The sequence below is a fragment of the Microcaecilia unicolor genome, chromosome 1, assembly GCF_901765095.1.
Source record: "Microcaecilia unicolor chromosome 1, aMicUni1.1, whole genome shotgun sequence".
In the NCBI taxonomy this organism is placed as follows: Eukaryota; Metazoa; Chordata; class Amphibia; order Gymnophiona; family Siphonopidae; genus Microcaecilia; species Microcaecilia unicolor.
This window is the reverse complement of record NC_044031.1, coordinates 729,056,318-729,078,743: the sequence shown is the minus strand read 5'-3', so window position 1 is coordinate 729,078,743 and position 22,426 is coordinate 729,056,318. Positions and strand designations below refer to the sequence as shown.

Sequence of the window (22,426 nt, the reverse complement as noted above, 5' to 3'; positions counted from 1 at the left end):
CAGGATACCCGACGCGACAGTCTGTTCGGGCAGTCGGTGTTGCAGAATCTGTTTGGGGTTTAGAATCCAACTCCACCCCCTAGGCCCATTTTTATTCTGTTCCAGGCTGCACTCTCAGCTAGTTGTTGTTGTTTAGGTCAATCTCAGTTATGTCCTCGCCGTTTTGAGGCCCAGTTGACCAGTGTTTGTTGTTTTGAGTGAGCCTGGGGGCTAGGGATACCCCAATCGTGAGAACAAGCAGCCTGCTTGTCTTCGGAGAAAGCGAAAGCTACATACCTGTAGAAGGTATTCTCCGAGGACAGCAGGCTGATTGTTCTCACATAACCACCCACCTCCTCTTTGGAGTTGTGTCTTCCGTGGTCTTTTGCTTTCTATTTGACTAGCGGGCACGCTCGCGTTCGGGCGGGAAGACGGTCGCACATGTGCACGGATCACGCGAGAGCTAGCAAACTTTTGTTGCTAGGAAGATCTTCCAATCCTGGGAGCTGCCGTAGACGTCACCCAATCATGAGAACAATCAGCCTGCTGTCCTTGGAGAATACCTTCTACAGGTATGTAGCTTTCGCTTTTCCCCCTAAGATCCTAGATTTGGCTTCCAGAACCTCCATCCCATATTTACCTATGTTATTGGTACCCACATGTACCAAGACAGTTGGCTCCTTCCCAGCATTATCTTAGATCCTGTCTAGATGATACGTGAGGTCTGCCACCTTCACACCAGGCAGGCAAGTGACCATGCAATCCTCATGTCCACCAGACACGCAGCTGTCTACATGCTTAATGATTGAATCACCAACTACAACAGCTGTCCTAACCCTTCCTGCCTGAGCAGAAGTTATTGGAGACATATCCTCAGTGTGAGAGGATAATGCATCCCCTGCTGGGCAGTAGCTCCTGCCTACAGGAGTACTTCCTACGTCACTAGGGTGAACCTCCCTTTTCCAAGGCAGCACAGTGGCTGCCAGACTGGAGGTGTGACTTCTCTACAACGTCCCTGTAGGTCTCCCCTATGTACCTCTCTGTGTCCCTCAGCTCCTCCAAGTCTGCTACTCTAACCTCAAGAGAACGGACCCATTCTCTGAAAGCTAGGAGCTCTTTGCATTGGGCGCACACACATAAACTCTCACTAACTGGGAGATAATCATACATATGACACTCAGTGCAAAAGACTGGGTAGTACTCCTCTTGTTGCTGGACTGCTATCTCCATCTTAGTATTTTTGAGTTTTCAATAATTTAAAACTTAATAAGGTACTAAGGATATTAGTCTCATATAGCTTATACGGAATATTGTGTGATTTATTTAGTGTTTTCTTCTTAGAAAGTAATGACATATAATTAAAACTCTGTAAGAGGACTCCTTCCTTGTTATCCTAATTAGAATAACTGACTAAATGAAGAGTTGTGGGAGGGGTAGGTGGGAGTTGTTGAGTGTAATACTTGGTAATTTTTGAAATTGCACAAATATAAAATCAATAACTAATATTTGCTTAACACGAAGGAGAAATTTTTGCCCAGCACTAAAAATTTTTTTTTAATTTTTAATAAATAGCCTCACAAGCCCAGGGTACCAAATATATATAGGACACCCTTTTATATGGCTATCATCATTGGCCCCACCACAAACCTAACCCACCACAGAGAAAAACTCTCCTAACTAGCTGAGAGAAAAGTCTGTGGTGAAGGGTCAGTAGGGAATACAAAATTTTTTTTTATTTTAGTGCAAATAGCAAAATCCATTCATTATATTTGCTGATGCAGTATTGAATTTTTGACAAATATAAAATACATTTTTATATAATAATTGTAAAATGTTTTCTATTCACAGTGTAATATATATTCAGTTCTAGCACAATTTAATGACTTTGAATATTTCTACATTAGGTTTTTGCTAAAGTGAGCTTATGACAGATGCAGATACAGTGAACTCAGTTGGAATTACCCAGAGGTCCGGAGCGCTGTCAGTCTGCCCCTGGTTTGGACCTTGCATAGTTTGCTGATGCCTTATCTGGCTCTGGTTCTGGATCCTAAGTGCTTCTCCCAATTCCTGGCTGGCTGGGAGGATTGAAAGACAGGATCGAAGGTAATGCAGCAATGCTGTAAATACAATGCATTTTGACCTCTCAGCCCACCATCACCTCCCAGCAATAGGCTTTAGTTGGCAGCATCTGGTTTCTTATCAGATTCATTCAATGGTGGCTATGGCAGTCACTGTCTCGCCAAACTTAATTCAATTTAATTTGGCATTTATAATCTGCTTAGCCAGTCTAAGGCACATTACAGTTGCAACCATAAAAATAACAAAAAAATATAAAAATACAGTCAATACAATCTCCTAACCACTAATACAGTAAGTTCTCAAAATAATAAATATACAATCAATACACTCCCCAAATAAAATTAAAAAACAACAAATCCTTATAAAAATAAACTATCTAAAAAATAGCATTTGCCAGGTTTAATATTTTTAGCTGCCTAAATACCATTACAGTCTGTTCTAGCTATTCACTGGTGTTGGGTTCCTAGAAAACCCTTTGAATACCAAAAATGCAAATACAAAACAATTTAATCCTATGGGAAAAAGGGGGTAGGTTCTTGTGCAACCCTGTTCACTATACACCTTTGCTACCTAACACCATAAACTCATCATTTCATGTACTCTTCTTATATTGTGTATTTTAAAAATGTATTTTATATACGATATTTCTTTGTAAAAATACAGTAAATGCAGTTTTTTGGTGTAACAGTAATCATGTACAGTTCTATGAATATCTTCATCCTCATGGGAACACACTCATTTACACTTGCACTACACTGTGCATGGCCATGAATAAGTGAAAATGCCCGTGACTAGCGAAAATGAGTGATACTTTATTTTGCTTAAATATGCAAATCCATGAATTCAGAACATGCGGATAGCGAGAATGCACTGAGCTTTCGTCCCTAAAAGTCAGATACTGTAATTCAGCTCCAATTTAATATCAAAAGGAAGAGCATTCAGATCAATAGGGCTTGTCCTTGTTCATACAGTGTTTTGCAAGGAGATGAGCCTAAATTATTTAAGGGCGGCAACTCTAAACAAAGGTCTTGTTGAGACCCATATTTAATATATCTTGGAGATTTTTTTTTAAAAAGAGGAGTTTAAAAATAATCCTTTGGTCAATGCAAACTGAAAAGGAAAGATGTGGCCCTTTTCCATCGCTTACTGCCAGAGATAATCTCTGCTGAAGTATTTCTGGTTAATTGTATGAAAGAGCACTTCAAACAATATCACACTCCTTTTCAGGGACTTAAATATGAATATCAAAATTGACTGCAAGTAATATTTTTGAGATGTTGAAAGACCCAAAATTTCATTGCCGTTTTCATTTCACTTTTTTACTTTTTTTTTCTTTTTTTGGCTTTTTTGCTTCGGAGGAAAAGGTCTCAAAATTGCTCCAGTACCAAGACGAACTTCGTCATCAATGTATCCCAAGGCACACTCTGGGCTGAACTCATCAAAGACCAGAAAAACCTCTGTTTTTTTAACTGTGTGGTTTTAATTAGAATGTACTACGGTTTCCAAAATTTTCATAACAAAATTATAAACCAATCACTTAGCTTTTTCGCTTCAGATGCGAGTCTGGCTGTCAAACATCTGATCATAAGCCTTTGGGGGGTGAAGCTAGCAGTACCCCAGCCCAGCACAAATAACTACAGCCCCTAACTCTGCTGAGTGAAATGAGAGGTTTTCATGAGGCAATTTTAAAAGCCATTTAGCCAGGTAAAGAAACTTAAAATTTCCCACCATTTACCCAGGGAAAAGTAAGTGCAGGGATCAACCATTGATGCCCTTTTACCAATGAGAAAAGTAGGTGAGGTTGGGGTGGGGTTAGACTGAGGGGACAACACCACATGGGGTATTGGCATTTTTGCATTTTCAAAATTGCAAGTTGTTTTTTTTTTTTTTTGAGAAAAACATGTCTGCCAAAAAGGAGCGGGAAATCGGTGTGAGTACATGTTCCTTAGGCAAATTTCAAAGGAAAGATATAAATAAATAATACTTCCTTTTGAGAACTTGTCCCAGGTTTGTTGGCAAAAGTAGCCATGGGCTTTGCAGCTACCTGTGTCGTTTTGAAAATCTCCAGATCTCTGTCTCTTTCCCTGAAAGGAATTTCCTGATAGGGTTTCTAGTTTTAAGCTATGTTATTTTTTGTTTTATAACACTTTCTATCTATATTTTTACTTTTTATTTAGAGGAGTGTGGTAGCCGTGTTAGTCCACTCTTAAGGTTATCAATAGAAATCAAACAAAATAAAACATGGAAAAGAAAATAAGATGATACCTTTTTTATTGGACATAACTTAATACATTTCTTGATTAGCTTTCGAAGGTTGCCCTTTTTCCTCAGATCGGAAATAAGCAAATGTGGTAGCAGATAGTATATATAAGTGAAAACATTCAAGCATTACTATGACAGTCTGACAGGGTGGGAGGATGGGGGTGGGTCGGAGGTATGCATGGGGACATCAAAGCATATCATTGATATTCTAACAGGATGGGTGTGGATAGGTGGAGGGGTGGGGTGATCAACAGAGACATACAGCTTTATGGTTTATAATGGGCTAGGAACCGCAGATCCTTGTTAAGTCCTTTCTGTTGGGTGTTAAAATATTCAATCATTCTGACTTCAAAGGTCTTACGTTCTTGTATGGTTTTAAAGTTACCTTTCAGGATTCTCACTGTGAAGTCACTGGTACAGTGTCCTGGTCCTGTAAAATGTTGACCAACAGGCGTGGGAACCCTACTGGCACCAGTATTGTTCATGTGATGTCTATGTAAATTGAATCTTGTCTTAAGCATCTGGCCTGTTTCTCCAATATAGCATCCTTCGTTACATTTTTTACACTACATAAGTACATAAGTAATGCCATACTGGGAAAAGACCAAGGGTCCATCGAGCCCAGCATCCTGTCCATGACAGCGGCCAATCCAGGCCAAGGGCACCTGGCAAGCTTCCCAAATGTACAAACATTCTATACATGTTATTCCTGGAATTTTGGATTTTTCCAAGTCCGTTTAGTAGCGGTTTATGGACTTGTCCTTTAGGAAACCATCCAACCCCTTTTTAAACTCTGCTAAGCTAACCGCCTTCACCACATTCTCCGGCAACGAATTCCAGAGTTTAATTACGCGTTGGGTGAAGAAATATTTTCTCCGATTTGTTTTAAATTTACTACACTGTAGTTTCATCGCATGCTCCCTAGTCCTAGTATTTTTGGAAAGCATGAACAGACACTTCACATCCACCTGTTCCACTCCACTCATTATTTTATATACCTCTATCATGTCTCCCCTCAGCCGTCTCTTCTCCAAGCTGAATAGCCCTAGCCTCCTTAGTCTTTCTTCATAGGGAAGTCGTCCCATCCCCGCTATCATTTTAGTCGCCCTTCGCTGCACTTTTTCCAATTCTATATCTTTCTTGAGATGCGGCGACCAGAATTGAACACAATACTCAAGGTGCGGTCGCACCATGGAGCAATACAACGGCATTATAACATCCTCACACCTGTTTTCCATACCTTTCCTAATAATACCCAACATTCTATTCGCTTTCCTAGCCGCAGCAGCACACTGAGCAGAAGGTTTCAGTGTGTTATCAACGACGACACCCAGATCCCTTTCTTGGTCCATAACTCCTAACGTGGAACCTTGCATGACGTAGCTATAATTCGGGTTCTTTTTTCCCACATGCATCACCTTGCACTTGCTCACATTAAACGTCATCTGCCATTTAGCCGCCCAGTCTCCCAGTCTCGCAAGGTCCTCTTGTAATTTTTCACAATCCTGTCGCGAGTTAACGACTTTGAATAACTTTGTGTCATCAGCAAATTTAATTACCTCGCTAGTTACTCCCATCTCTAAATCATTTATAAATATATTAAAAAGCAGCGGTCCTAGCACAGACCCCTGAGGAACCCCACTAACTACCCTTCTCCATTGTGAATACTGCCCATTTAACCCCACTCTCTGTTTCCTATCCTTCAACCAGTTTTTAATCCACAATAGGACATTTCCTCCTATCCCATGACCCTCCAATTTCCTCTGTAGCCTTTCATGAGGTACCTTGTCAAACGCCTGAATGATATATACCACATTGGAAGATGAGCAAGTGAAAGATCCCTTTATGTTGAATATCTTTCCTTTGTGGATGACTTTGGGGTCCTGTGAAATATTTTGGCATAGTTTGCAACTGGATAAATTACAGGGAAGTGTGCCCTTCTGTTCCTTTTCAGTCTGTGATGGAAGTTTACTTGAACATGGCTACCACACTCCTCTTACATTTTGGAAAGTGAAAGTCAATATTTCTGCATATTTATTAGGACATGAACCATTTTAAAAAAATAATTTTATTGGTGATATAGAGCACAAGAATCAAGTATAAAATAAATTCAAACTTAATAAATAAATGAAATGGTCTATTTCACGGGACTCTAGTTTGTATGTACCCCCTGACAGTCCTATCTCTACCATAGTCATGGCCAGGTAACAATGCAATTCATTATAGGGGTCCTTTACTAAGATGCTCTAATGGATTTAACATGCGCTAAATGATAAGCCACCCAATATAGTCCTATGGGCATCTTATCATTTAGTGTGCACTAAATATTTTAGTTCACCTTAATAAAAGGACCTTTTTGTGACTGTCAATGCTTTTTAGATCTAAATTGTTCTGTCATCTATTCTGCCCCTTTAAAGAGTGTATGAGATCAGAGACAACCAGTGGCGTAGCCACAGGTGGGCCTAGGTGGGTCAGGGCCCACCCACTTAGGGCTCAGGCCCTCCCAACAGTAGCACATGTTTAGTGGTAGTTGGTGGGGATCCCAAGCTCTGCTAGCTGAAGTTTTTCCCCTGATGGTAATGAAAATGCTACTCTCCATAATACTGGCATCTGCGCTTGCTCAGTTTTCAGCGCATGCCTGCTGCAGACTGCCAAGATGGAAAGAAGAATTTTTCCGCCAGCTGAGATATTTTTTGGGTAGTGGTGGTGGGGGGGGGTAACACTTGGTCCCCAACCACTTCTTGCCTAGGCCCACCCAAAATCTGTTGTCTGACTACGCCCCTGGAGACAACAAGATAGTCTCAGAAGTGAGGGCTAGAGAGACACTCAGAAGAACAGTCTATAGCTCCCCCCCCAGAAGACTTAGGGGCCTCTGAAGAAGATGCAATGTTCAGTATTAATACAAATTATGTTAAATACTTACATTCTATGCCTTATAGTTCCAGGTTTGTAAGGAGGGGCTGTGCCAGCCCTGCTCCCCCCCATTGTAATTATGGCCTTTTAGTTCATGATTCATAAGACACAGGAACTACAAGTTCCAGCATGCAACAGGCAAGAAAAGCAGGACTGGCTCGGCCTCTCCCTCCAGCTATAGAGCTAGAAGGTAAGCCTATTGCGAAGTTACCTTCTTCATTGTGAGTTTGGTCAAAGCATTTTTCACATCCTTGTTTCTCAGACTATAGATGATGGGATTTAGCATTGGAGTCACAACACTGTAAAACAGAGTTGACATTTTATCCTGCTCAGAATGGCTGCTTGACCCAGGTCTCATATACATAAATATAATAGTGCCATAGAATAAAGTAACTACAGTTAGATGAGAGGCGCAAGTAGAAAATGCTTTCTGCCTCCCTGCTGCAGAACGGATCTTCAGGATACTGGCGAGGATGCGGATGTATGTAATCAGGATTAGGAAAAAGGGGATCATTACCACCAATATTGCACATACAAAAATTACAGTTTTATTGGTGGAGACATCGGTGCAAGCCAGTTCTATCACTGCTGGCACCTCACAAAAGAAATGGTTAATCACATTGGGACCACAGTAGGGTAACAGCAATGCAAGCACCGTGTGTATCGCCGAGTTCAAAATTCCCCCTAGCCAGGAACCAACTGCCAACTGAATGCAGAGTGAACTGTTCATGATATTTGTATAATGTAAGGGACTACATATAGCAACGTACCTATCATAAGCCATTACCATCAGAAGGTAGCATTCTGTTCCTCCCAAGGCTAGATGGATGAACATTTGGGTTGCACACCCTTGAAAGAAATGCTCTTCCTCTCAACCAGGAAGTTTACCAGCATTTTGGGGCTTATACTTGACGTGTAGCAAATGTCTAAGAAGGAGAGGTTGCTTAGGAAAAAGTACATAGGTGTACCAAGTCGAGGATCAACTTTACTTAACAAGACGATGAGGAAGTTTCCCAATAAGGTTATCAAGTAGAAGATGAGAAACACCACGAAGAGAACAGTCTCTGTCTTTGGCTGAGTGGTAAGTCCCAGCAGAATGAATTCGGTCACCGAGGTGAAATTTTCCATGTCCATCTCATTTGCTAGGCTGTATCTGGAAGGCTAAAAAAAAAAAAGACCAAAAATAATGATATACTGACTGAGATTTTTTTCTTCACATATACTTCTAACATATGTTCTTAATTATCATCCATCTTTAGTTACCTGCTAACTCATCAAATATCTGCGCTAGCCAACCACAGTCTAGCCATAAACAAGCAAAAAAAAAAAAGGAAAGAGAAATGGTTTATATAATGTATTAAAAATTAGGCAGACAGCAAATTCTGATGTCATCAAGAAATGCTTTCTTCATTTCCTGATCACATAGATAAAGTTACAGGAAAGAACTTGCATCACTTATCTCATTCACTGAAAGAGGTAAATGAAATCTTTTCTATGGAAAGCCTTACCCTTGGAAGGATTTTAGTACTTGAGAAATAAGTTCTGGTAACCCTATTGATCCTGGAGTAAATTGGAGTCTTTGTAGGCTTTGATACCTTTCTCTTCAATCTGTATATTTGTCCAGTTACTTCACTGATTAAGGTCATTTGATCTTCAACCTTACATCTAGGCAGTTGACATACAGATCTTTCTTTGCTTAGTTGAGAATGTATCTGAGAACCTAGCCTTGTTAAACAAGTATCTTTCTGTACTCAACAGCAGTTTGACGTTATTAGACTTGCAATTAAATATGGATAAAACTGAAGTGATGTGGGGAATGCTTTTATTGTCATTCAGTTGGAAGTTCAGGAGCCCTTTTGCTAAGCAGCGTAGGCACTTGCGTACGCCCAATGCACGCCAGTTCTGAACTACTGCCCGGCTACCGTGTGGCCATGGTGGTAATTTAATTTTTTACACACATCCACTATGCATGCTGGAAATTTTCCGATGCGTAGCACTAACTGGGTGGTAATCGGCAGTATACGTGTGCTGATAATTACTGCCTGGTTAATGTGTGAGACCTTACCGCTAAGTCAGTGGGTGGCGGTAAGGTCTCAGGCCCAAAATGGACACACACCAATTTTAATTTTCCTGCGTGTCCATTTTCGTCCAAAAAAAGGCACTTTTTTGCAGATGCGCTGAAAAATGGACCTGCGTGTGTCCCATACATGCATCTATACCAGCGCAGACTATTTTTCAGTTCACCTTAGTAAAAGGACGCCTCACAGTCTAAGAGTGATCTTAGGTTCTTTTATGACCACAGAACCACACAGATTTCTGCCATAGTCCAATAGGCATAATTTCAATTGAGGCTGATGTGCCTACTACAGTCAGTGCTTAATCCCCAACATTTCAAAATGACTATGCAGCCAGTGGTTATCAGCAACCTTCACTTTTCTACTTATCTGTTTGTAATTTTAGCACAATTGTGCAAGCTTCAATAAATTCAAACGTTGGCTACCCACAGTAGCTGATGAGGCAAGGTGATCCCTTTCCTGTAAGCCGATGGGTTTCCTTCAACTTCCTTGTGTTTGGCATTTTGGGTTACACATGAAGGAAGACATGATTATTTCAGGGACAAATTTTCAAGGCACATTTCTATATGATATTTTATCTCTTGAACATGCTTTTAATTTGTCATTACTGGGTCCTAAGGATTTTGGAAAGATTACCACAGCGATCCGGACTTTTACAGAGCATGCCAGACCTGTGGAGCCAGCTGTCTCCTGTTTTGGAATTAGAATGCAATACGTTAGATTTCACTGTGTTTTGATACCTGGGATCTTTGGTCGATTACCTCAGAAGTATTTGCTTGTGGGATCAACGAAGGGTTGTACTATGTTTTGATTAGGCTTTTAAGCATTTTTATATACTATGTGGCTGTCTTGTTTTTATATTGTATGAATTTTATACCACTCTATTCTCCTATAATCTGCCCTTGTGTACCCTACTGGATGAATGGGTGAAATAGAAATTCTTTTAAATAAATTAAATTAAACTTTAAGGATCAGTTAAAATTGGGTTGTAGTATGGGAACTTTTGAGACCTCACCTGTTCCTCTTTATATCTGCTCATGTTTTAGAAAGGTCATTATTTTATTTATTGTATTTCTTTGATTCTAATATGCACCCCTCTTTGAATACAAGGGGGAAAAACACTCGATTATAAGATACACCCTCTGGTACTACTTAAGGAAAGGATCTGCTGCAATTGAGCCTTTTCTAAAATAAATGCAGGAATGGATGTGTATGTGCCGGCTACATATGGCAGCAGCCCCCATTTTCCAGTTGTCGTTGTCTAAAACATCAATGAAAGCAACACAGCAACATACATATCTAAGCAGAAATCGGCCACCTTTTCTTGGTATTTGAGAACATACCTGTCTGGGTTCTGACACTTAGTTGTATGTATATTTGTTCAATTGTGGATTAAAAACTGGTTAAAAGATTGAAAACAGAGAGTAGGGTTAAATGGTCAGTATTCTCAATGGAGAAGGGTAGATAGTGGGGTTTCCCAGGGGCCTGTGTTGGGACTGCTGCTTTTTAACATATAAAAGTACATAAGTATTGCCATACTGGGAAAGACCAAAGGTCCATCAAGCCCAGCATCCCGTCTCCAACAGTGGCCAATCCAGGTCACAAAAACCTGGCACGATCCCAAAAAAGTACAAAACATTTTATACTGCTTATCCCAGAAATAGTGGACCTTCCCCAAGTCCATTTAATAATGGTCTATGGACTTTTCCTTTAGGAAGCTGTCCAAACCTTTTTAGAACTCCGCTAAGCTAACCGCCTTTACCACATTCTCTGGCAACAAATTCCAGAATTTAATTACACATTGAGTGAAGAAAAAATTTCTCCGATTCATTTTAAATTTACTACTTTGTAGCTTCATCGCATACCCCCTAGTCCTAGTATTCTTGGAAAGCATAAACAGACGCTTCACATCTACCCGTTCCACTCCACTCCTTATTTTATAGCCCTCTATCATATCTCCCCTCAACCGTGTTTTCTCCACGCTGAAGAGCCCTAGAGATGGGAGTAACCAGTGAGGTAATTAAATTTGCTGACGACACAAAGTTATTCAAAGTTGTTAAATTGCAAGAAGATTGTGAAAAATTATTAGAGGACCTTATGAAACTGCGAGACTGAGCATCCAAATGGCAAATGACATTTAATGTGAGCAAGTGCAAAGTGATGCATGTGGGAAAGAGGAACCTAATCTATAGCTATATAATGCAAGGTTCCACATTAGGAGTCACTGACCAGGAAAGGGATCTAGGTGTCATCATTGATGATACGTTGAAACCCTCTGGTCAATTTGAGGTGGCAGCTAAGAAAACAAATAAAATATTAGGTATTATTAGGAAAGGAATGGAAAACAAAAATGAGGATGTTATAATGTCTTTGTATCGCTCCATGATGTGACCACATCTCAAATATTGTGTGCAATTCTGGTCACCGCATCTCAAAAAAGATATAGTGGAATTAGAAAAGGTACAGAGAAGGGTGACAAAAATGATAAAGGGGATGGGATGACTTCCCTTTGAGGAAAGGCTAAAATGACTAGGGCTCTTCAGTTTGGAGAAAAGACAGATGAGGGGAGATACGATAGAGGTCTATAACATAATGGCCACTGCTGGAAACAGGATGCTGGGCTTGATGGAATTTTATCTGTGCCAGTATGGCAATGCTTATGTTCTTAATAAAATGTATTGAGGCCAATATTTGGCCATAATGATCCTTGTCATGTCTGGAAAGTCAGAAGATGTTAAGAAGACTGGAACAGAGCACCTACAAGTGACAGGAGATCCTCACAACAGCACAGCACCCAAAAACGTTATAAGAAACCCTGCAAGTGGGACACTAGAGAAATGTAATGAAAAATTGAGCCGTCCCTAAAAAAATTGTTTTTACAACCCATTCCCCAGGGTTTATTGAGCACATAAAAATATTTCTTACAATGGAAAAATGACTGCTATTTGAATTGTTCAAATGAATAGATCTTTCAACTAGATTAATAAGTCTTTATTCTTGGAACTTAACCATCAGTGATTTGGAAACCACACCTAAGATGTCCAGTATATTGATTTCCGGTGGTCATCTGGTCAGTTTGGGCACCTTTTTGAGGCTTGGTCGTAAGAAAAAATGTACCAAGTAAAGTCGCCCAAGTGCTCATCAGGGACGCCTTTCTTTTTTCCATTATCGGTCGAGGACGCCCAAGTGTTAGGCACGCCCCAGTCCCACCTTCGCTAGGCTTCCGACACGCCCCGTGAACGTTGGTCGTCCCTGCGATGGAAAGCAGTTGAGGATGCCCAAAATCAGCTTTCGATTATGCCGATTTGGGCGACCCTGGAAGAAGGATGCCCATCTCCCGATTTGTGTCGAAGATGGGCACCCTTCTCTTTCGAAAATAAGCCTGTTAGTGGGGTTTTAAAAAAGCTTGGATAGCTTCCTAAAAGAAAAGTCCATAAACCATTATTAAGCTGGACTTGGGGAAAATCCACTGCTTATTTCTGGGATAAGCAACATAAAATGTATTGTACTGTTTTGGGATCTTGCCAGGTACTTGTAACCTGGATTGGCCACTGTTGGAAACAGGATGCTGGGCTTGATGGACCTTCGGTCCGTCCCAGTATGGCAATACTTACGTTCTTATCTACATGTCTATGTTCTCCCAGTTAAGTATAGATCTTGCAATCATGTTGTGATTGGAAATAAAAGCACTGGTGGGGGTGGCGGTGGGGGTAGCATCCTCTAATCCTAGATGTCCCTGGTTGTAAATCCTGCGTTGGTGTTAAGATTATAGACTTGCATTGCTCTTCTGAAATGATGAATACAAGAGTATTTTTTGGCCTTGTACAAAACAATCTTCTTTGCGATATGCTTGTATTTACGGTTTATAGATGTGAATTCTGGTTCTCTAAAATTGGGTTTTCTATATATATGTGAGAGGCACATGTAAATACCAGTATTGTATGTATAAATCACGAATATGACTTCTAAATTAATCACCTTAATGTATGCGAAACCACAGGAAGAATATGAAATGATATTTAATAAAATCTGAAAAGTAATATTTAAATGAAAAATGCCTTAGGAGAGTTTGGACCTCACAGGTTTAAAAAAACCTTTTTTTTTTTTTTATTAAGAGGATGTACAGGATGTTAGTTCTTCTAGGATGATGATGTCTGTGACTTTAACATCTGAGAATGATAAAATATTAATTCTGAAATCTTATTTAAAACAAAAGGATTCTGTTTTTTTTTTTTTTTTTGGGGCTAAAGTTCAGATATTTCCAGACATGGCAAGGACAGGAAGGCTTTTATGTTACTGAAAGCTTGCGTGCTCTACGAGAGGGTTCAGTAGTTGTAGCTGGTAAGGAGTTACATATTTATTCATCCTGTGAAACATGAGCAGCTCTTGATGAAACCTGTGAAAACTGTTTCTGGGAAAGTGTCTTAATTGGAGGATTTAGGATATTGACGGGTGTAGCTGTTGGGTGGGAGACTGAAATTTTCCTTTTTTTCCCACTATGCTTTTCCTTTTTTAAATTTTCTGTTCTTTTTTTGGTCTGTGTCTTTCCTTGATGTGGACTATTTTTCTAGTTCTGTTATAGAATGTATAATGTTTAAATACTCAATTAAAAAATGAAAATTATATTCAATAAAAAATGAAATGAACCATGCACAGATCGTCTCTGTCCCCCTTCTTCAGACACTGCATTCCATGTACATCCAAGGGGTGCCCTGGGCATGGAATGTGCCTGTGATGGGGACAGTGGCACTAATGAAGAACCCTGACAATCGTGTAAATATGCCTATTTCTTAACAGAGTGCATGAGTGTGTAATGCTCTGTTTCTGCAAAAATCAGAGGTGTGCAAAAATAATTCACAGGTATAAATCCAAAGCTGGCACCATTAACTTATTTGTAGCATGAAACTAAATGGACATATAGGACCATTGACCTGGCTTAGGAATTGAGCAGAATAGAAGCATTTAAGGAAGCCCAATTACACCCAGTGTTCCTAATTTCTGTGTGCTGAAAACAAAATTCAATAAACAATAAAATAAAACTCCACCAGTCCCAAATATAGCCAGATAGCTAAAAACAACTAACAGTAATAATGCAGAGTTTAGTGGATTTACTTCTTGATTACACTCATGAATAGTCTGCACAATAATTCAGTTTGATTTTTTTTTATTCATTTTCAACTAGCAAAAGGTTTGTTTTCAAGAACAGACTGACTTTATCTCTCTTACTGCTGCAAAATGAAAAAAAAAAAAAATCAGAAACCAGCATTATTTAATGTGCAATCGAGGCTATAGGTTTAACGGCATCCTGATGAAGGTGGTGGAAGTGAAGACTGTGTCTGAATTCAAGCAAGGTTGGGAAAGGACATAAGATCTCAAAGGGAGAGGAAGGGACAGTAGACTGTATTGATGGGCAAAATGGAGGTGAATTCTATATATGGCGCTGAAAAATTGCTATTCTATAAGTTGCACTTAAAGGTAGGCATGTTTATAGAATAGTACTTATGCCTGGGAATCTCACCTAACGTTTGGCGTGGCCATTTGCACCAACTGAGCAAATGTATGCACCTAAATTGGGCATGTACTCCCCCATGTTCTATAACAAAATGTGTAAGTGCTAGGAATGCCCCTGTTCTACCCATGCCCCTCCAATTTCTGCACCCATTTTTTTACTCGCGCGTAAAATTTAGGTGCAGATCCTGCATTTAAATTTATGCATGTAATTTTCAATTAAATTAATTAGTGCCAATGTCAATTATTGGAGCTAATTAGCTTGTTAATCAGTTAATTGGCACGTGCAATCTGTGGTGACTTTTATAGAATTAGGGGGATGATCTTTGCCTTCATCTTTCTATTACCAAAAACAAAATTACAGAGCACATCCGAGGACATGGATTACTGAGACCAAGTCAGCACGGCTTTTGTGTGGGGAAATCTTGCCTGACCAATTTACTTCAATTCTTTGAAGGAGTAAACAAACATGTGGACAAAGGGGAGCTGGTTGATATTGTGTATCTGGATTTTCAAAAGGCGTTTGACAAGGTACCTCATGAAAGGCTACAGAGGAAATTGGAGGGTCATGGGATAGGAGGAAATGTCCTATTGTGGATTAAAAACTGGTTGAAGGATAGGAAACAGAGAGTGGGGTTAAATGGGCAGTATTCACAATGGAGAAGGGTAGTTAGTGGGGTTCCTCAGGGGTCCGTGCTAGGACCGCTGCTTTTTAATATATTTATAAATGATTTAGAGATGGGAGTAACTAGCGAGGTAATTAAATTTGCTGATGACATAAAGTTATTCAAAGTCGTTAACTTGCGACAGGACTGTGAAAAATTACAGAAGGACCTTACGAGACTGGGAGACTGGGCGGCTAAATGGCAGGTGACGTTTAATGTGAGCAAGTGCAAGGCGATGCATGTGGGGAAAAAAGAACCCGAATTATAGCTACGTCATTCAAGGTTCCATGTTAGGAGTTATGGACCAAGAAAGGGATCTAGGTGTTGTCGTCGATAATACACTGAAACCTTCTGCTCAGTGTGCTGCTGCGGCTAGGAAAGCAAATAGAATATTGGGTATTATTAGGAAAGGTATGGAAAACAGGTGTGAGGATGTTATAATGCCATTGTATCGCTCCATGGTGCGACTGCACCTTGAGTACTGTGTTCAATTCTGGTCGCCGCATCTCAAGAAAGATATAGTAGATTGGAAAAGTTGCAGCGAAGGACGACTAAAATGATAGCGGGGATGGGACGACTTCCCTATGAAGAAAGACTAAGGAGGCTAGGGCTTTTCAGCTTGGAGAAGAGACAGCTGAGGGGAGACATGATGGAGATATATAAAATATTGAGTGGAGTGGAACAGGTGGATGTGAAGCGTCTGTTCACGCTTTCCAAAAATACTAGGACTAGGGGGCATGCGATGAAACTACAGTGTAGGAAATTTAAAACAAATCAGAGAAAATATTTCTTCACCCAACGCGTAATTAAACTCTGGAATTCGTTGCCGGAGAACATGGTAAAGGCGGTTAGCTTAGCAGAGTTTAAAAAGGGGTTAGACGGTTCCTAAAGGACAAGTCCATAAACCACTACTAAATGGACTTGGGAAAAATCCACAATTCCAGGAATAACATGTATGTTTGTACGTTTGGGAAGCTCGCCAGGTGCCCTTGTCCTGGATTGGCCGCTGTCATGGACAGGATGCTGGGCTCGATGGACCCTTGGTCTTTTCCCAGTGTGGCGTTACTTATGTACTTATGTTTCTGTCTATAACCTTTATGTCAAAGATGTTTTAGGGGCCCTTTTACTAAGCTGTGTAAGCGCCTTCATGCACCCAATGTGCACCAATTCCAAATTACCACCCGGCTATCGCATGGACCTTGCGGTAATTTCATTTTTGGCACGCATCTGCTGCGTGAGTCCGAAAAATATTTTTTATTTTCTGGCGCGCGTCAGCTATGCGCACCAAGTGGCATTTGACACATGTAGGTTATTACTGCCCGGTTACCGCGTGAGACTTTACTGCTAGGTCAATGGCTGGCAGTAAGGTTGCAGACCTAAAATGGATGCCTGGCAATTTTCATTTTGCTGCAAGTCCATTTTTGTCAAAAATTTTAAAACGGCCTTTTTTTACAGGTGCTCTGAAAAATGATTCTGCGCTGCCCAAAACCTGTGCCTACACTACCGCAGGTCATTTTTCAGCGCACCTTAGTAAAAGGACCCCTTAATGAATCAGTTTTAGACGGCAAGTAATTCAGATATTTGTTAATAGTATGAAATTACTGCTGCTTTATTATAAATATTCTTGCAAAAATGAAACCTTTAGTCCTACAGTGCAATAACTCTTCAGTTAAGGTATGAAGACAAAATAATAGAGAATCTGTACCCTCAATAGACAGGACGATGATCTTAACAGGGTGAACACGGAATCGATCATTGAGCTATTTTGTATCCATAATTCTGCTATTCTATTTCATGCTCATGGACAGTGGATATGTTCAAAGTGATGTACTCAATAACTTGCTACCTTCAGACCACCGGCTTCAGCTCCAAGGACAACTGCCTGGGGTGCAAAAGGTATCCTATAGGTCCCTTCCCTTCTGTACTTCAAATATTTTCTTGGAAACACACAAATGATACATGACAAAAAAAAACAGCAATCCAGGATGTACATTAGATGGAAAAGATTAAGGCAATGCTTCTACTATATTATTTTCTCCATTTGCTGTGAATAATAATTTCCAATTTGGTAAATGACTACAATGATGAAAACATTACAACTTGATAAGAATAATGTAGTATCAATAAAAAGTTTAAACTTACTTGTCTCCATTGTTGTCTTCTTACAGTAAAAAAAGGGGGTCAGTAGATCTTGTAGATAAAGCGGTTCTGATTAATGTTAATTTTTGGAGGTTCATCACTTCCTTATTGTTGAAAAATATAACTAAGCAAGTTTGTGTGTTTCGTAATCAAAGTGAACTGAAAATAATGAGATTTTTAAATGTGCTGTTGTAATACAAATTATGAAAAAAAAAATACTGTCCTGTGCTTATTACCGTTTGAGGCTTGTGCTCATCTTAACAGGTTCGTGAAATGGAAGAGGTCTAGATTACCAGAGCACATTATAAAGAAGATCAGCAAAGCTGAAGGAAAACTGGCACGCTTTGAAATATAGATGCAACTCTTCTTAGCAGAAATTCTGGCTCTCACCGATTCAAATCGCCCAGCCTTTGTCATACTATGGAAAACAACTTTTGTTGCTGACTTCTAACGATCAATGCTTTGATCCAGAAAACTGTTTAACATATCCTAGGCAGCTCTGTGCCCCCAAGGTAATTTCAATATTCATAGTCAATATTTTAAGACGGGCACAGTTTACTAACTTTTTGGTGCTGTAGGGATTATCTCCCCTATCACACAATTAACACAGAATCAACAATTAAAACAAAGTTGGCGTGCACTAATATGTGTGTACTTAGTTTTGAGCGTGTGCGTATGCTTTTTGTTTTTGAAAATTTATTTTTCTTGGTTTGAAAATAGATATTAATGTCGAAAACAGAACTGGATGTTTTTTTTTACATTGTTATGTGAAATGTAGGGGGTTTCACACATGCCTTTTCCCTATATTTTTAGGGAACTTTTTTGGCACAAAATTCTGGTAGAATGTCATAGAAAACCAGAAATGAATTTAGAAAAAAATCATAACGGTTCAAAGGTACATTTTCTATCAAACCGTCATGAAGCAAACCATGGCATTTCTGTGCTATCTTAGGGGCCTTTTTACCAAAGGTTAGTGTGCTCTAACCAACATTAGTGCATACTAAATGTTGCGTGTCCTATTTTATGAGTCATGATGCTCTTAGTGCATGCTAATGTTTGTTACTGCGCTAAGCTTTAGAAAAAGGGCGCCATAGCAATACATTTTTAAGACCATGTCATCTTATATTTCTTATATAGCACCATCAGCATATTTGGCACTGTATAAGTGAGGCAAAATAAACATTGGGACATTGTTATCTCCTGGCTTGCACGGTCAGGAGAACATGGGCAATGGATAGCAAAGCAGGAGTGACCTTTCCTTGGGGAGGGGGGGGAAGGCCAGAGAACAATGGGTGCCTCTGATAGTGCATAAGAGCCAACAGTATGTGTGTATGGTATCCCGTTGCCTGAGGAAAGGCTGTGTATAAAGAATTTATTTAGATTTTGCTCACATCTTTTTCAGTGGTAGCTCAAGGTGGGTTACATTCAGGTACACTGGATATTTCTCTGCCCCAGGAGGGCTCACAATCTAAGTTTGTACCTGAGGCAATGGAGAGGGTTAAGTGACTTGCCCAAGATCACAAGGAGCAGCAGTGGGATTTGAACTGGCTACCTCTGGATTGCAAGACCGGTATGCTAACCACTAGGCCACTCCTCCACTCCAGGTAGCTAAGTTGCCCAACATTTAGGAATTATGTAAAGTATGCTGCATGCTGTTTTCTTGATGTTATATAAAAAGCAATTGTAATTTGTGTTCCTGGATGCAGCCTTAATAAACTTCCACATATTCTCGAAAAAAGTCTGTTGTCTCTGAATTTTGAGCAGGGCCGAGCATGTGACGTGTGCCCAATTTGTGTATTTTAAAGACCATGTCATGTTATAGTTTTTATATAGGACCATCAGAATATATGGCACTGTAGAACAGCAAAGTCAAAAAGAAAAAAAACAGGAACACAACCTCTACGGAGATCCAAAAGGGAGGACGACGCAATGATTTCTACTCGAAGAGTTGCAAAACATACAAGTTTTTTTATTTTGGCAACCACGATGAGAACTGACATGGGTCAGGGTTGCCAGATTAACAATGGACCTTTGCTTGATAGAGAGAGAGATTAATTTTCAACAAATTGGGTTAAGTGGTCCTTTTAACCTATCTGGCACTATAGGCCCCTGACGCAGCCCTTATATCTATTTATTTATTAGGATTTATTTACCACCTTTTTGAAGGAATGCACTCAGGGCTTCTTTTACAAAGCAGCGCTACCGATTCCTGCATGGCAAATGAGGGGAAGCCCATAGGAATTGAATGGACTTCCACTCATTTTTTGCATCATGAATTGGTAGTGCGGCGTTGTAAAAGAGGCCCTCAAGGCGGTATACAGTAAGAATAAATCAAACGTAATCAATAGACAATTACAGTAGTAAAAATATTCAAATATCAATACAAAGCATGGCTTAGTATGCTACTTACAACGTCAACACAATATGTAATAAAATATTTTAATAGACAGCTTTGGGTTTAAGCAAAGATGGAACATATAGATAGGCAAGAGAGTCCCCGTCTCTTCAGCCCGCAATCTCGGAGTCATCTTCGACTCCTCCCTCTCCTTCTCTACCCATATCGAGCAGACAGCTAAGACCTGTCGCTTCTTCCTCTATAATATTAGCAAAATTTGCCCATTCCTCTCTGAACAGACCACCCGAACCCTCGTCCACTCGCTCGTTACCTCTTGTCTTGACTATTGCAACCTTCTTCTCGCTGGCCTCCCGCTTAGCCACCTATCCCCCCTTCAATCTGTCCAAAATTCCACCGCACGGCTTATCTACTGCGTGAACCGATACGCTCATATCACCCCTCTCCTCAAGTCGCTTCACTGGCTCCCGATCCGCTACCATACACAGTTCAAGCTTCTCCTATTGACCTTCAAGTGCACTCAATCTGCAGCCCCCCATTACCTCTCTACCCTCCTCTCCCCGTATGTTCCCACCCGTAACCTCCGCTCTCAGGACAAATCACTCCTATCTGTACCCTTCTCTACCACCGCTAACTCCAGACTCCGCCCCTTCTGCCTCGTATCACTTTATGCCTGGAACAGACTTCCAGAGCCCATACGCCATGCGCCCTCCCTCCCCATTTTCAAGTCCTTACTCAAAGCCCATCTCTTCTCCCTTGCTTTTGGCGCCTAATCACCCTCCCCATTCATGTTACCTACACTGACTACATAGTTTGTAACCTTTAGATTGTAAGCTCTCTTGAGCAGGGACTGTCCTTCCCCATGTTAAACTTGTACAGCGCTGCGTAACCCTGGCAGCGCTATAGAAATGCTAAGTAGTAGTAGTAGTAGTAGTAGTAGTAGAGTTCAAAAATAAGGGGATTAATTTACAGAAAGTTGCACATGAGGTCTGAGATATGATTAAATATTATCTCAGCTAGGGTAGGAGAGGATAAACATGTCCTGCTGCAGTATGTGCAGCCCGTGTCACTCCTTGTGTGTGTGAGTGAGACTAAGGAGTTAGTTACTTCTTCCATTAAAGGCCTGGTTGAAGAGCCAAGCTTTCACCTGCTTCCTGAAGTAGAGGTAGTCTTGTGTTGTTATAGGGTGAAACTTGGACAAGTCGAATGCAGTTTTTACCCCTTTTGCTGCTGTTCTTGCTGATAAACCTTTCTGGATCATCTTCTGGACTTTTGGCATCTCTTTTTCTGGCCGTTGTAGATTGTCTGCCTGTCTGCTTTCTGGGTTTGCAAAATGGGACAGCTTCACATGGAAGTAACTGCCACTTGCACACATAAAGTGCTGCCACCTCTATGTGGAAGCTGCTGGGTTTGTGACAGTCATGTTTTCAACATGTATATTTGTAAAATGGCTGCTTCTGCTGACAAATTCACATAAGTACATAAGTGTTGCCCTACAACAAATCACACAATTCAATTATGCAGACATTGCCAACCCGTTTTATATGATCCAAAGTGCCTTTCTAACTTTATCTAACACAACCAAACTAAAGCACGTAATGGACATAACACAACTCTTCCGTTCTCCGATTCCCTAATGTGGCTGTGCCACATGAACTTGATCTTACCACAACATCACCCTATATTTGTTCACACCGGAGCCTGCAAAGGCCTCTCCGGTACTATGTAAGCCACATTGAGCCTACAAATAGGTGGGAAAATGTGGGATACAAATGTAACAAATAAATAAAATAAACAAATCCCAGGAAAGGAAGATGTACACACAGTGTTCCTACTTTATGCATACATATACCCCCTGGAAATTTTACAAACTCAGATGAGTTCATATACAATGCTGTTTTATATGTAAACGTTCTTATAAAATTATCTCCAGACCCCCAGATTCTATATATGGCACCCAAAATTGGGCACCAATCAAAGATGTGCACCCAACTAACACCCCCTTTTACAAAGCCACACTAGAGGCTGCCGCGTGGCAATGCCGACAAAGCCCATTCTCTTTGAATGGGCTTTGTCGGCATTACCGCATTGGCAGCCTCTAGCATAGCTTTGTAAAAAGGGGGGGGGGGGGGGGTAAATTGGCTAACAAGCCAATAGTGGCCTAGTGGTTAGGGTGGTGGACTTTGGTCCTGGGGAACTGAGTAACTGAGTTCAATTCCCATTTCAGGCACAGGGAGCTCCTTGTGACTCTGGGCAAGTCACTTAACCCTCCATTGCCCCATGTAAGCCGCATTGAGCCTGCCATGAGTGGGAAAGCGCGGGGTACAAATGTAACAAACAAAATAATGAGCTGATAATTGGCACTAATTGGAGCCAATTTGAATCTGCACACACATCTGGATACACTCACAATGCACACCCAAATCCCATAGCGTGCAACCCAAAAGGGGCAT

General features: G+C 40.5%; 1 pseudogene; it reads right to left on the bottom strand.

Annotated features, from left to right (window-relative positions):
• Nucleotides 1–7,429: 7,429 nt before the first annotated feature.
• LOC115461980 lies at nt 7,430–8,367 on the bottom strand (annotated as a pseudogene).
• Nucleotides 8,368–22,426: the final 14,059 nt, after the last annotated feature.